At 39.0% G+C, this 15,502-nt stretch overlaps 1 pseudogene; it reads left to right on the top strand.

Moving 5' to 3' along the window:
- The first annotated feature begins 13,822 nt into the window (after positions 1-13,822).
- Positions 13,823-15,170, top strand: LOC110625573 (annotated as a pseudogene).
- Positions 15,171-15,502: the final 332 nt, after the last annotated feature.

Raw genomic sequence — 15,502 nt, 5'->3', positions numbered from 1 at the left:
TTCTGTCTTAGTTGGCTGCTGAAACTGTTTGGGCAAACAGAGGCTTGCCTGGTATGCCTTTGCTGGCTATTTGGGCAGACAGTAGTCTGCCTGTTCTGCCTCCTGTCTGCTTGTTTGCCCAGTCTATTTGGACAAACAGCAGTTTGTCTTCTGCATGTAGCAGCCCATTGCTGACCGTTTAAGCTCTTCTTGGCTTCTTTCATCTTCTTGGCTGTCCTCCCTACAAAAATCATTGGTTAGCATATTATTTTGATCCATATCAAAAATTTCTTGACTCAAGCAATCTATGATGTCTAAACCATAAACGGGGGGCATGTCATGGGGATATTTCATAGCATCATAAACATTGAATTTTATTACTTCCCCTTCAAATTCCATGGTTAATGTGCCATCGTGCACATCAATTTTAGTTCTGGCCGTGCTCAAGAAGGGTCGTCCAAGCAATATGTCAGAGGTGGTGTTGCTATTGTCTTCCTCCATGTCAATCACATAGAAATCTGCTGGGAAGACAAGTTGATCTACTTGGATAAGAACATCTTCAAGAACGCCTTTAGGGTATACCACAGATCTATCAGCCAATTGAATAACCACTCTAGTGTCCTTTAGTGCACCTGCATTCAAAGAGTTATAGATAGAAAGAGGCATAACATTAATTGATGCACCTAGGTCACACATGGCCTTCTTTATGCCAATTTTGCCAATTTTGCAAGAAACGGCAAACATTTCTCGATCTTTGCACTTGGCTGGTAATTTTCTCTTGATGACAGCAGTAACTACCTCCCCCACACTTACCTTTTCCTTCTCAGCAAGCTTCCTTTGGTTGGTGCATAATTCTTTTAAGAATTTTGCATACCTTGGTATTTATTTAACCGCATCAAGCAAGGGTATGTTAATCTCCACCTTCCTAAAGGTTTCAAGGATCTCTCTTTCTTCTTTTTTTTTTTGTGATTTTTCAAACCTTTTTGGATTGGCTGCTATTGCGTATTCTGCTGCTGGTATGCTGGTGTTGTTTGCCTAGTCTGTTTGGGCAAACGGTCTCTGCCCTCATGCTGTCTGCTTGTTTGCCCAGTCTGTTTGGGCAAACAGCAGTCTGTCTCAATTTCTGGTAGTTTTTCTTTAGCTAGATGTCTTTGCAATTCTGAACCACTATCATCGGCCTTGACTTCTTACAGTTCTTTTCCACTTCTCAACATTATGGCACTTACATTTTGTTTGGGATTTGCCTCGGTTTGAGAAGGGAGCTTACCTCGGGATTCAGATCTGCTTATGGATGTGGTCAGTTGTCCTATCTCCTATTGCATGCCTTGCATGGCATTTACCATTGTTTCCATCATCTTTTCAAGGTTCTGGATGGAATTCTGAGGTGCTGGTTGGGCTTGATTTCTTTGAAAATTTTGGTAGTTCTGATTGTTGTTAGCCCTTCCATAGCTGAAATTGGGGTGGTCTCTCCAACCTGGATTGTAAGAGTTAGAATATGGATCATGTCTAGGCTGGTTGTTGTACCCTCTAATGGCATTAACTTGATGGTTGTCTTCTTGCAGTGTAGGACATTGATCAGTTGAGTGTCCCACATAAGAACAGATACCACATGGCCTAGGTGGCTGGGTTGCTTGCATCTGTTGAACTAGTCCTATGGCAAAATCTTTCATAACAGCTGTTAGTTCGAAAACAGTAGGAGAGCTTACCTCATGGACTCCTCTTTGTAGTTGCTTTTCTTCTCCATATTGTCTAGATGAGGCTGCAAATGTAGAGATCAACTCTCGCATCTCCCTAGGTGTCTTGTCTGCAATGGATCCACCACAAGCTACATCTATGAATCTTCTTTCCGATGAGAGTAATCCTCCATAGAAGAATTGTATGAGGGACATATCTGACATATCGTGTTGTGGACAACCTGTACACAGTCTTTCAAACCTTTCCCAATAGTCATATAAATCCTCTGTTGGTTTTTGTCTTATGCTAGTGATTTCTCTTATTATGCCAATTGACTTAGATGTTGGGAAGTATTTGTTCAAAAAGGTTTGGACCATATCATCCCAAGAAGTTATAGATCCAGGTGGCAAATAAAATAATCAATCCTTAGCAAAGTCATCTAATGAAAAAGGAAAAGCTCTTAACTTAACATGATCTTTAGAGATACCTTAAGGTCTTATAGATGAACAGACAATATTGAATTCTTTCAAGTGCTTGTGTGGATTTTCATTTTGCAAACCTCTAAATTTAGGGAGAAGATGAATCAAACCTGTTTTTAGTTCAAAGGGAACTGTCAGAGGAGGATAAGTGATGCAAAGTGGTGTATGATCACCTAAAGGTGTTGCCAATTCTCTCATGGTTCTTTCTCTTTGCATTGGTGCTCTTAATGCTTGATTTTCAGGTTGAATTTCAGCATGTACAGCAGGTTATGCTGGCCTCTGGATATGTGCAGCAGGTTGTATGTTGAGTTCAGCCATCTCTGCGGCTATTTGGGCAAACACACAAGTGTTTTGTGCTGTTTCTGCAGTAGGTGATTGTGCTGTTTGGACAGCAGCTGTTGAGTTGGATGGCTTTAAGGCTTGGTTCCTCTTCTTTAGTTGCCTTGATGTGCGCTCAATTTCTGGATCGTAAGGTAGAATTTCCTTGCGTCCAGACTTGGTCATGAAAGAAAAACAAATTAGTTAAATCAATTCCCAGGTAACGGCGCCAATTTTTGACTCGTAGTTGTCGAGGCCGGTCAAAAATAACCTTTTTGGTTTTCAACAATTTTACAACTGTAGATAGTGGCAAAAGGATCGTATCCACAGGGAATTGATACTTACTTATTTTTCTTGTCAAGACCAAGTAAATAAATAGACAATAAAATAAAAAGGGAGTTTTGAAATTGTTGAGTTAAACTAAAATTGAAAGCAAGCAAGCAAATAATAAAGTAAAGAGAAATCAATAATGAGAAAAGCCTAGTTGAAGAATTGGATTCACTTTAATTGTTGGGATTGATCATTGACACAAAGATTCTTTTATTTGATTCAATAAATTAGTTATGGAGGTGGAAGACGCTTCTCGCCAACCAAATCCCTCCTTAAGCATAGATTAATTAGGGAACGTCCTCTAATTAATCACTAACCAACAAGTTGTCAAGGAACGTCCTTGGGTCTTAGGCAACAAACAACTGTCAATTGCGTTAAGAGATAGAGAGACCTAATTCTAGCTACCCAAACGTATGGTGATATTGCTAGATTATGCAATTTCCTTAGTTTTTACACCAAGTGTTCTTATGATTGAATAATTCCAGCAATTACGGACTGAAAATTATCCAAACTAACAATAATTACCTTGCAATCAAGAATCAAGTGGCCAATTTGATCAAAACAACAAGCAATAATAACTTTAAGCATAAAATTGCATAAATATTGAAAAATAAAAGAAGAACATATAGGTTCAGATCTCCCAATCCATAAACAACTAAAGTTTCACCTTATTCTTCAACTAGAAATTAGGGTTTCAGCCACTCATGGCTGAAACAAACATAAAAGAAAAGAAAAAAACAAGGAAAAGGAGGAAAAAAGGGCTGGCGCAAGAGGCACAGCTGCTGTGGTGCAAGAGGCACAGCTGCTGTGGTGCTTCTGCCGAAGGAGAATTGATCCTCAGATGTGAAAGATGGATATTTGATATGCTGGTTTGCATGCCTTTTTATAGCTGAAGAGGCTGCCCCAGGGTTTCCTTGTTGAGTTGGGACTCCTTTTCCTATTTGGACTTGGATTCTTGGAGGGTATTTTTGTCTTTTTGATTTTTGGCTTTCCAAATATGTAGGAGAGATTTCTGAGGTGGATTTATGTGTTGCTGAGCTGTTCCACGTGATTGGAGTGCAAAAGGACTCTTTTTGACTTGGTGCTCAAGTTTGGCAGTTTTGCTGTCTTGCTGTTGCTGGTGCTGTTTGCCCGAGTTGTGTGGGCAAACAGACTGGGCAAGCTGTCTGTCATCTCTGCTGTCTGCGTCCCTGGTCCTTGTTTGCCCAGTGTTGTTCGGGTAAACAGCGCGGGTTTGACAGGCTGTCTCCCTACTGGTGGCGTGCTTGTTTCTGCCTTGCTCCGCTGTTTGCCCAAACAGACTTGGGCAAACAGCCTGGTCAGTCAGTTATCACTTTTCCTCTTTATTTCAGCCTCACTTTGGTTTGGGCAAACAAGTTGGACAAACCATGCTTGTGCAATTTTGCTTTCTTTTGGGCAGATTTAAGGCCATTTTTGTCAAATTATCATTTTACTCCATTTTCTGCAAAATAAGATCAAAACCACAAAATTAGGCAGAAAATGTATAAATTAACATAAATATTAATATGGAAAATGGGTCTAAATTTGGCTCTATCACAAAGTCAGGGCAAGTTAGAACAACCCTCAACAAAAATCACAAAGACAATACGAAATAGTTAAATGAAATAAGATACCCGCGTCCTTGATGTCCCGAAGGTTGGACGCATACATGCACTTTTCGACGTCATACTTTTTTTCAACAGAAGTTAGTCGAATGTACCCGACCTGCTCGGTAAGACTCAGTTGGGGGAGGTCGTTGCAGCCTAGATGGACGTCCTCCCAGGAGAGATCTACCTCCCAGGACAACCCAGACTCTTTCTTCAGTTCGACTACTGCGAATCCCTCGATCTAGCCTTTTATCGAGTCCTTATGACCCGTAAAAATGGACAACCCTCCTCGGGCGGCAAAATAGTAAAAGCCTTGATTCGCTTTCACTAGCCTGAAGAAGGTGACGAACAGACGCGCTGTGGGTGTGAACCCCCAGCTCAGGCAGATTGACTCGAAAGAACACATGAACAAGACCGAGTTTGGAGTAAGCATTCAAGGGGTTATCTCGAAATACCGGAAGATCTCGATGAAAAAGGGGGAGAAAGGAAAAGATAAACTGTACTCCTTCTGTTTAGCAAAGAAGACCAAACTGATGTCCTTCTGAGGGTCGATAAGACCAGAGGGGGAGGATCGGGAAGAACGATCCTCTCATTCTGGTAAGGGGCCTGGATGTGAAAAAGGGGGGTATCCAGGTATTCCCTGAAAAAGAAGCTTCTGATGTTGGACGAGGTGATGATGGACTCTAGGTTAACAACATCGGGGAGACTAGGGTTATCCATGGTGAGAGGAGAGGCGTACCTGAAAAGCGGAAGGGGCAGATGAACAGAAGAAAGCGAAGAGGGCAGAAAAACGAAGCCACCAAGGCGCACAGGGAGCAGAGAAGAGCTGAAGTTTCGAGAAAGCAAAGAGAATTTGAAATATGAAATAGTAATGAGACGAAAAGATGTTTTGAGGCAAACTGTACTTAGACGGCGCGGTCATAATGATTCTCAGTATTTACCCCCCTCATCATTCGGGCAATAACTGATGAGAAGGTAAAGGGGCAATTGATAACCACTGGATTTCTCCACCCCGGTCTGGGGCCAGGCCCATGATGACAGCCCATTACTTGGAGGCCCTCAAGTCTCCTGCCTGAATCAGGTCCAGCCCGCTCAGCCTTAAGACCGGACTCCACCTAGATTTCTCAATCAGGCCGGCCCAGCCTTTTCGGCCCAATGATCAGATCTCCTTTGGACTCAACCTTACTCTCATCGTCTAGCTCAGGCCGGAAGAAGGAAGGTGGCCAGCCCATCCGCCTGGTGGGTCCATCCGCATGCGTGCCAGAGGAGAATTAAATGGCCGTTATGCATGGAGCAGAGACCTGATACTCTCGTACGTCCGTATCAGTAGGGCAGAGACAGGTGACCCAATGACGAGAAATTTGTTATACGTCACTAGCAGACAAAAGAAACGAATAAAAGGGGGAGGAGCATCCTCCTCTGGGACTAAGTTTTTCCTAGCTTACAGAACCATTTGTAAACCCTATTTTCTGGATCTCAGATCATCAATTATAATTTTAATTATTTAATAAAACATTTAAATTTATGAGATTAAAATTATATAATATATATAGATATTAATTTTAAAATTATTAAAAATGATATTTAAATTTTAAAGTGGATGATAATTAAACCAAACTTATAAGCTAAAAATTATAAATTATTAAAGTGATAATTTGATAACATAAAATTATTAGATAATGTTATAAATAATTTGATAATTAAAAAAATTAAAATATAAAGGGAAAATTACTTTTTAGTCCCTGAGGTTTAACGTAATTAACACTTCTGTCCCTCTATTTTGGTGACCCAACACTTAAGTCCCTCACTTTATTTTCTGTCCAAATTCGTAGTCCTTCCGTCCAAAATAGCCGTTTGAGACACTCGAATTAATAAAATTAACCCTCACTAAACCCAAACCCAAATGCCTCTTATTCTTCTTCTTCTTCTTCTTCTTCTTCTTCTTCTTCTTCTTCTTCTTCTTCTTCTTCCTACCCTTTCTGCAACTTCTTCTTCTTTCTTCTTCTTCTTCTTCCTATCCTTTCTGCAACTTCTTCTTCTTCTTCTTCCTATCCTTTCTGCAACTTCTTCTTCTTTCTACCCTTTCTGCAACTTCTTCTTCTTCCTACCCTTCCTGCAACTTCTTCTTCTTTCTACCCTTTCTGCAACTTCTTCTTCTTCCTACCCTTTCTGCAACTTCTTCTTCTTCCTACCCTTTCTGCAACTTCTTCTTCTCCTGCCCTTTCTGCAACTGGAGAAAACATGAAAGAGAAAAAAAAAATAGAGATATCACATTGAGAGAAGGGTATTTTTGGAAAAAATTATCATCTCTCACCTTTGACTCTTTGACCAAACAGTTTAAATGGACGGAAGGACTACGAATTTGGACGGAAGAGAAAGTGAGGGACTTAAGTGTTGGGTCGCCAAAATAGAGGGACAGAAGTGTTAATTACGTTAAATCTCAGGGACTAAAAAGTAATTTTCCCAAATATAAATAATTTGATAATATAAAATTTTTAAATAATATAATATTATTTTAATTATTAATAATATTATTAATTTTAAAGTGAAAAATTATAAAGTATTAAAGGGATAAATCATAATATCAAAAATCAACTTAAAATTGTTAACAATTTTAACTAATAACTAATAAAATTATACTTTTAAGGGTAAGTAAATTCATTCTCTGTCTTAAGAAAGGAGTGGAGAAAATGATTACACTCTTGTTGACAGAAGTTTTAGCAGCAGCTCATGAATTGTCAACCATTTTAGAGAATAAAAAAAGGAAAATATTATTCTTAAGACAATAAAAAACCGGTTTCTAATCCAATGGAGTTTTTGGGTAATGGAATCAAATGATGTGGCTGAAATGGAGCTGTGCTGCGAGTAGTCAATTTGCAAGAGAAAAAAAAGCGAGGTGATTGGTACCTGTACCAGCCACTTCGACGCTCAAGTCAGTGAATTAAAAAAAAATAATGAGTATAATAAGAAATTTTGAACTCAAGAATAGTTGTGTAAGAATGCGTATCTTGATCTCTGTGTTCATCAGTTGTTATACAGTAAGAAGATAGAGTTAATTATCAAATCTCATAGAAATCCGACTAATACCGGCTAGTAGATAGGGGGTCCCACTTTTATAGGTGTAATGGAGATTTGCTGGATTATGTTCTCTAACGGTAATTTTTTGTGAGGTTTCGCTTTACAGTTGAGAGGGTGAATCTTGACGAAGAATTACGACTTACAGATTTTTTTTCCATCGATATGACCGAATATCATTTGATCAGATTTTTGCTACATAATTTTATCTTGGAGTTTCAGCTCATAGTTTATTTTATTATATCAAACATGTAAGATTAAATTTTTTTAAATATTATATATTAAATATTAATAATGAAAAGTTGAAAAATGCAACAGATTTGTATTATTAAAAAGGGGGCGGGGGCGGGCGGGGGGAGGATGGCTCGGCTTATTATTATTGAAAAAGTGAAGAAACAAAACGAGCCGCTCAAATTTTGGGTGGGTGGACTTTTGGTCTCTAGTAAACGTTTTATTTTATTTTATTTTTAAATTTTGGCCAGTATTCTCTCCCCTCTTGCGATTTGCCTACTCTAATCTTAAAAGATCTAACGTTGAATTTGGCATGTCGAATTTTTTATTATTATTATTATTATTATTATTATTATTATTATTATTATTATTATTATTATTATTATAAAACTCCTGTTGAAACAGAATACTAAATAATACTGAGAAATATTCCTTTTGGTATAAAAACTTAAATATTTATAAATTTTTAGGATTTCGTCTAATTATTTAAATTTATATAATTATTAAAATTTAAAAATTTAAAAATTCAATTTAACGAAAATAAGTTCTATCATATACGATATGATAATAAATTTTTTTATTAAAAATTAAAAATATATTAAAAAAGGATCGAGATCCATTATAAATTATAGACTAGAAAAAAAAGTTTGATAGGCTGCTAGAAGTCTAAAAGAAAATACAATCCATCATCAAACATGCTTTTAAAAACAAAGGCTCTAGGTACCAAAAAATAGAACAGTAAAAACATGTTTTATTCATGAAAAATCAAAATCATTGATCAATTGAAAATCAAAGTTTAAGGAGATCTTTTTCAACAGTGCCAAATAATCGGACTGAAAATTCCACTAAAAATCGAGAGAATCTAAAAAAAAAAAGTAAATTTCAACAAGAGTTAAAAAAAAAAAAAAAAAACGATATTCAAGTTAACACTATCGTGGCAATGAAATGAATCTAAATAAAATGTTTATATTTTAAATTGTAGTCTTGAAAGTCAATCGTTTAAATATATAGTAATGACTCAGCGGTTTTGAAATATTTCAAATTCAATCATTAAAAAACTCCATTATGACTAAAAAGATAAAATGGAGATAAAAGGAAGTATCAAACAACAAGAGAAGACAGGAAGAAGGTAAAGTTATCTGGAGAAAAAAAAAAAAAGAAACAAACAACCAAACACTAAGAAAATACCCATACAACCATAGAAAATTTTTGCCAGTAAAAAGTCTCGTTGCAAGTAAAAGAAGACAAAACTATATATATGCCTTTCTGACTATAGAGAGGGAAACTCACATAGAGAAAAAGATTTTTTCCACTGATAATTATTTTTAATAATTACAATTTTCTTGAAAGATGACTGTCATGGGAGACTTTGGTTTTTATTTTGTAGTTCCAAGAATTCTCATATGCATCTCGCCTTATCTCCTCTAGCTCTTGCAGTTGTAATTTGCGATGGTGGCCAGCTTCCTTAAGGTCCATGTTGCAGTTCTTTACAGCCCAATAGGCCTTGTGTTCAAGTTCAACTGGAAGGTGGCAAACTTTCCCATAGACCAATCTGTAGGGGGACATGCCTATGGGAGTCTTGTAGGCTGTTCTGTAGGCCCATAAAGCATCTTCTAACCTTGTACTCCAGTCCTTTCGGTTAGGAGACACTGTCTTTTCTATTGGACACTTCAGCTTGCCCATTTGTCTGAGGGTGGTATACTGTGGATATTCTATGGATCACATTGTGCTTTCTGAGAAGGCTTTCAACTACCTTATTGCAGAAATGGGTCCCTCTGTCACTGATGATTGCCTTAGGTACTCCATGTCTGGCAAAGATGTTGGTCTTCACAAAGTCTACTACTGCCTTGGCATCATCAGTCTTAGTTGCTCTAGCTTCCACCCATTTGGACACATAATCCACTGAAAGGATGATGTAAGTGTATCCAAAGGATGGTGGGAATGGGCCCATGAAGTCTATGCCCCAAACATTAAATACCTCACAGACCATGATGGGATTCTGTGGCATTTGATTTCTTTTGCTCAGATTTTCAATCTGTTGACACCTAGCACATGATCTGCAAAACAGAAAGGCATCTCGAAAAATGGTGGGCCAAAACAGGCCACTTTCAAGTATCTTATGAGCAGTCTTTCTTGGACCAAAGTGTCCACCACAACTATATGAATGACAAAAAGTAAGCGCAGAAGCTATTTCTTGGTCAGGAATACATCTCCTTATCATTTGATTAGCACAATGTTTACACATATATGGCTCATCCCAAACATAGTATTTGGCATCTTTCTTTATCTTATCCTTAGTGTGTTTTGGCATATCAGAAGGCAAGTTACCTGTGACCAAGTAGTTTACCATGTCTGCGTACCATGACTCATCAGATTGGGCAAGGAAAATCTGTTCAAGGAGATCATGCTTACACTCTTCATATTCTGAAAGGTGCTCTTGGCTAGACTGCAAAGGTGGTTTGGAAGAGCTTGCTTGCGTTGGAGTCTGTGGAACAAGGTTCGGCGACTCTCCTTCCGCTTTATGCGTGCTCCGTTCATCCTGTCCTTCTACCCCAATCATCTTTAAGGTACGTTTTTCATACTACCATGGATAGCCCAAGACTTCCCGATGTCATGAATCTAGAGTCTAATGTCACCTCCTCTACCCTAGTAAATTTCTTTTCTCAAGAGTATCTGGATACCCCTCTTTTTCGTATCCGGGCTCCCCTTTCCAACAGAGGATTGTTCTTCCCGATCCTCCTCCCTTTGGTCTAATCGACCCCTAAAAAGACCATAGTTTGGTTTTTTTCATCAAGCAGTGTGAATACGGCTCGACTTTTCCCTTTTCTCCCTTCTTCATTGAGGTCTTCCAATACTTCGGAATAACCCCTCGGATGCTCCTGGGCTTCTAGGAGACCGGCTCCACCTCTGCCTCCTCTTGAGAAGGAGAAGACTTCTGTGGTGCCTCTGTTGTCTGCCCCAGATAATGATATTTTGAACGTGGAGGACATTACTCACCAGTCTCCGGCGAGCGTCGTGGCTAAGATTTTGCGGGAGCGGATGTTCGATGGGACCACAGAAGCTTCGGATCCTCGCTTGCTGGCCCTTACTGGCCTATTGGCCAGCTCTACTCAAGAGCAGGTGGCCTTCCGCGCTTGGACCAGGGAGCAGCTAGGAGACACTGCCAGGGAGATGCTCTTGATGGTAAATCACGCTTGTCTCTTTTCTGTTTTTAATTTACTTTTACCTTTCTTGGCCTTCTGACTTCATTTGTTTTCCCCTTTTTTTCCAGGCGATAGGCATTTTTATGGAGATGGACGCCCGGGATCGTGCTCTCAGGGACTCTGTGGACCGCCGTATAGAGGAGGCGCGTCTCAAGGAGAACTTGTCAGCGACTAGCGATGCCCGGAGCAATCTTGCGGCTGCCCAGGAGCACTCCAAGTCCCTTTAGGTGGAATTATTTACTGCGATGGAGGCCCTCAAGAGGGCTGATGGGAGGGCAGCTGCAGCCGAGACCAGTCGAGACGAAGCATTGAAGCATCTGTCTTCCCTGGAGGGGTCCGGAAGGAGAGGGATGAGGCCCGGCACAGCACGAGGCGCTGAAGGCAGATTTTGATGCCGTGCTGGCGCAGAAGGATGAGGCCCTAGCTCGGGTCGTGGTCCTCAAGCAGGAGCTGAGCAAGCAAGCCGATAATGAGAAAGACCTGGCTCTGGCAGTAGAAGCATCTAAAATTCAAAACCATCATCTCTGCCAGGAAGTCGAGGCTCTTAAGAAGAGGTGCTCAGCTCTGCTGGAGGACGCCAAACTTGCAGAAGATAGGGTCCAGCTGGAGTGCGAGGAACGGCTGAAGGAGTACAAGGAGTCAGCCGAACTGAAGAAAGAGGTTGAATAGGCCTGTGAGGCTCATCTCCAGAGCTATAAGGACTCTTCAGAGCTAAAAGCCAAGATAGCTGAGGCCTGCGAGGAGCGACTTGCGGAATTTAAAGCCTCTGGCGAGATGAAGACGGCTATATGGAACAAGAGCTTCCGCATGTTCGTCTCTAGTTACAACCGAGGCTTAAGGACTGCCAGATATGCTCTTTCCACCCCGTTGGCTGAACTCCGAGCCGTCGAGGAAGACTTCGATGGTGAGGAGGTGCTTTACGGGGAGGATGATAGACCCTTGCCCAAAGAAGCTTCTCGCACTGCAGCTGGGCCTTCTGAGGCAGATGCCAAGCTGAGGGGGAGGAGGACGAAGATGCTGGGCCTCAAGCAGGGGCAATTGTACCCTTTGTAGATAGTAGTGTAGACAATAGCAATGTAGATATTGATACACCTAGGCATGTAAGTCCTTTAAGGACAATTTTTCCTTCAGTAGAGTAGGTGTTTAGAATAGGTTGTAATTTTTATTTCTCTTTTAATGAAATAGAATCTATGTTTTGTCTGCATTTTATGCTTGAGTTATTCTTGCTTTTATTTACTTTTCTAGCTTTACCGAACTGCTCCATCTGTAAAAAGCCCCAATATGTTAAGAATAAAACATTTAAGCCATGTGCTCCGTAATTTTTCTAAGGAGTTGATTATATTGTTTTTCATTTTTTGCCCCTGAGCCAATCAGAGCTAAAATTCTATCAATTGACTAAACTTCTAACTTATGAATTTTTTCAATCTCATAAAGGCATTCTCATGTGCAAGCCTTTCCAAGTTGGATTTGCCTTAAGGATAAAAACCTTTAAGCCTCGTGTTTACTTAATTTCTCAAAGGGTTTGACCATATCAGGTCTTTACCTCGAACTCAATTTTTAACAGTTGACTGGACTTCTGATTCACAAGTTTTCCTGGTTCTCGCAAGGTCATTCTCATTTTTCTTTCATTACTTCACTAATGTGAGCTCGGGTGTATAGCTTTCACATAATAACGCTAAGTTAGATCATGTACCTTTTAAAGTGATGAGCAGGGCTGGCCTTTTGTTTTTAGTTCTGTTCTGATAGGAATCGAGGCTGGGGCCTTATCTACTCATGTCTTTAGATTTTCTCTTGGATCATAGGAGGCTTGTAGCCTTCAGTTTGCCCTTAAGCTTTCTGAGTTCGGCTCTCTTTTTGCTTGGTTTTTCGAGTTTATATTTGCGTGTCTCAGGTCGGCACTTTTGGCTTCATGTTGCTTTTGTCTTCTTAGCTCGGTTTTTTGGTGCCGAGGGCATTTGGAGAGCCCGGTTGCCTATCCCACTGAGGTCTTATTATCTCAGCCGATTTTGTGGTGCCGATCACCTACTTTACTGAGGTCTTGTCACCTCAGTTCGGCTTTGTGGCGCCGGGAGATCTTGGGGATCCCGGTCACCTACCTCACTGAGGTCTTGCAGTTCTACAAGACCTGCATATTGGATTACACCTGGATATAATTTTATGTCAAATAATCAAGTACTAATTAATTAAGTATCTTGAATTTTTTATATTGGATTACGTATATTTTAGAGTTGAATTTTTTTTTTTAAATTGTGTAATTTGAATTCAATATTTAGAATTCTTAAATGGGTGAAATCTTAATATAATTCTATTCATCTACAAATTCAAAGGCAGCAGAAAGATTGGAAGGATACCATTAAAAAAATTCAAATTATTCATCAATCACAACAAGAAAAATTATATGTTTTTTTTTTCCACAAAGGGAGGTTGACATGTGGAAGCATACAGCGAAATTTCCAGTTTTAAAGTTTTATGGGAGAATATATTTGGAAAGTTCAGTGATTTTTTTTTTTTTTGTTTCTAATATGATTTTGTTTCCTAATAAAGCATAAATTGCCGTATATATACTTGCAGAGATTATTTTGAAAATAAAATACATTAAGATATGTTTTGAATAGTTATTTAGAAAAATAATAATTAATAAGAGATTATTTTGAAAATAAAATAGAATTATAAGAAGAAAGTAAATAATAATTTTAAAATAATAAAAAAATATGAAAATTAAGAGAGAGAATATTGTTTAAGAAATTTTATTTTATAAAGAAATTTCTTATTATTATAATTTAATATGGGGATTTAGGATATAAATAGGAGTAGCAGCTAGGATACGAGCAATAACATTCCAATATTTTCTAAGAACGGATTTGGCTTTTCTCTTCCCTCTCGCTGAGCCAACTTCATCTCTCCTCCATCGACAAATTCACGCAAAATGTCCATTGATAGCTGCACGTTAAACATGGCAATTCCAAAAATTGAAAAACAAGAACCTGTTGTTTTCGATGCCTCCATTATTCAACATCAAAACAACATACCTTCTGAGTTCATTTGGCCTGAACATGAGAAGCCCTGCCTCGAGTCCCCGGAACTTGTAATTCCTCCCATTGACTTGGGAAGCTTTCTGTCCGGAGACCCTTCTGCTGTCTCAAAAGCTTTTCAGCTCATTAATGAGGCATGCAGGAAGCATGGCTTCTTTCTAATTGTTAATCATGGTGTTGATTCGGGACTTATAGCTAAAGCTCATGAGTATATGGACAAGTTCTTTGGCTTGTCACTAGCGGAGAAGCAAAGAGCTCAGAGAAAGTTAGGAGAACACTGTGGATATACTAGTAGCTTCACTGGCAGGTTCTCCTCCAAACTTCCGTGGAAAGAAACTCTCTCTTTTCGATACTCTGATGATGATCAGTTGTCCAACATTGTCCAAGAATATTTCTTCAACGTCATGGGAGAAGAATTTGAAGATTTTGGGTAAGAACAGTGAATCATTTTATTACAAACTAAATAGTATATATTGTATGCAAATTTCTTTTTTTGGGGTTGATAACAAGGCTTTTGTCCTCACTTTTTAATAGAAAGGTGTATCAAGAATACTGTGAAGCCATGAACACTCTAGCCCTCAAGATTATGGAGCTTTAGGGATTCAGTCTAGGTGCTGGCCGAGAATACTTTAAAGAATTCTTTAAGGGAAATGATTCCATAATGAGATTAAATAACTATCCTCCCTGCCAGCAACCTCATTTAACTCTCGGAACTGGGCCTCACTGTGACCCTACCTCCTTAACAATCCTTCATCAGGATGAAGTTGGTGGCCTCCAAGTGTTAGTCGATGAGAAATGGCATTTCGTTCGCCCCGATTCTCAAGCTTTTGTTGTCAATATCGGAGACACATTCATGGTAAGATCACCACTAGACTCTCTGCGTAATCAATTTTCTATGGTTGAAAATAGGTTGAGCTAAACCTATTTGGAAACCCTAGTTGCTGCTACCAACAATTGAATAAACTTGTGGTGTTTCAGGCTTTATCAAATGGCATTTTCAGGAGTTGCTTGCACAGAGCAGTGGTAAACAATAAAAAAGTTAGGAAATCCATTGCTTTCTTTCTGTGTCCAAACATGGACAAGGTGGTGAAGCCGCCGAATAACTTGATCGACTCCAACAATCCAAGGTTGTACCCAGACTTCACATGGTCGGAGCTGCTAGAATTCACTCAAACACATTACAGGGCCGATATGAATACCCTAGATGTCTTCGGTAGCTGGGTTCTACAGAAGAACACTTGAAGCTGAGAGTGGGATTTGCTACGGGGACTAAAGGAAAAGGGCAACATAAACAGCAGAAAAAAATAGGCCAGTCTGTGATTAGGTTTTATTCTCCGAAAGTTGGAGAGAATATTTGCAATATAATATAAATTAAAGAAGCAAATAGTAAGAAGAAATATTTTAAAAAATTCTCCAACTTCTTTTAATTTTATTTTTATTTTAATTCAGAAAGGATTATAATTATTCAAATTTGTACTATTAGGATTCAATCGGACCGGGTACTCAAAAATACCTAATCCGTTGCGATTGCCCTTATAACATAAAAAATTTACTAATTGATCTCTCAATTTTAA

The sequence above is a fragment of the Manihot esculenta genome, chromosome 11 (genome assembly GCF_001659605.2).
Source record: "Manihot esculenta cultivar AM560-2 chromosome 11, M.esculenta_v8, whole genome shotgun sequence".
In the NCBI taxonomy this organism is placed as follows: domain Eukaryota; kingdom Viridiplantae; phylum Streptophyta; class Magnoliopsida; order Malpighiales; family Euphorbiaceae; genus Manihot; species Manihot esculenta.
This window is presented reverse-complemented; position numbering and strand designations above follow the sequence as displayed.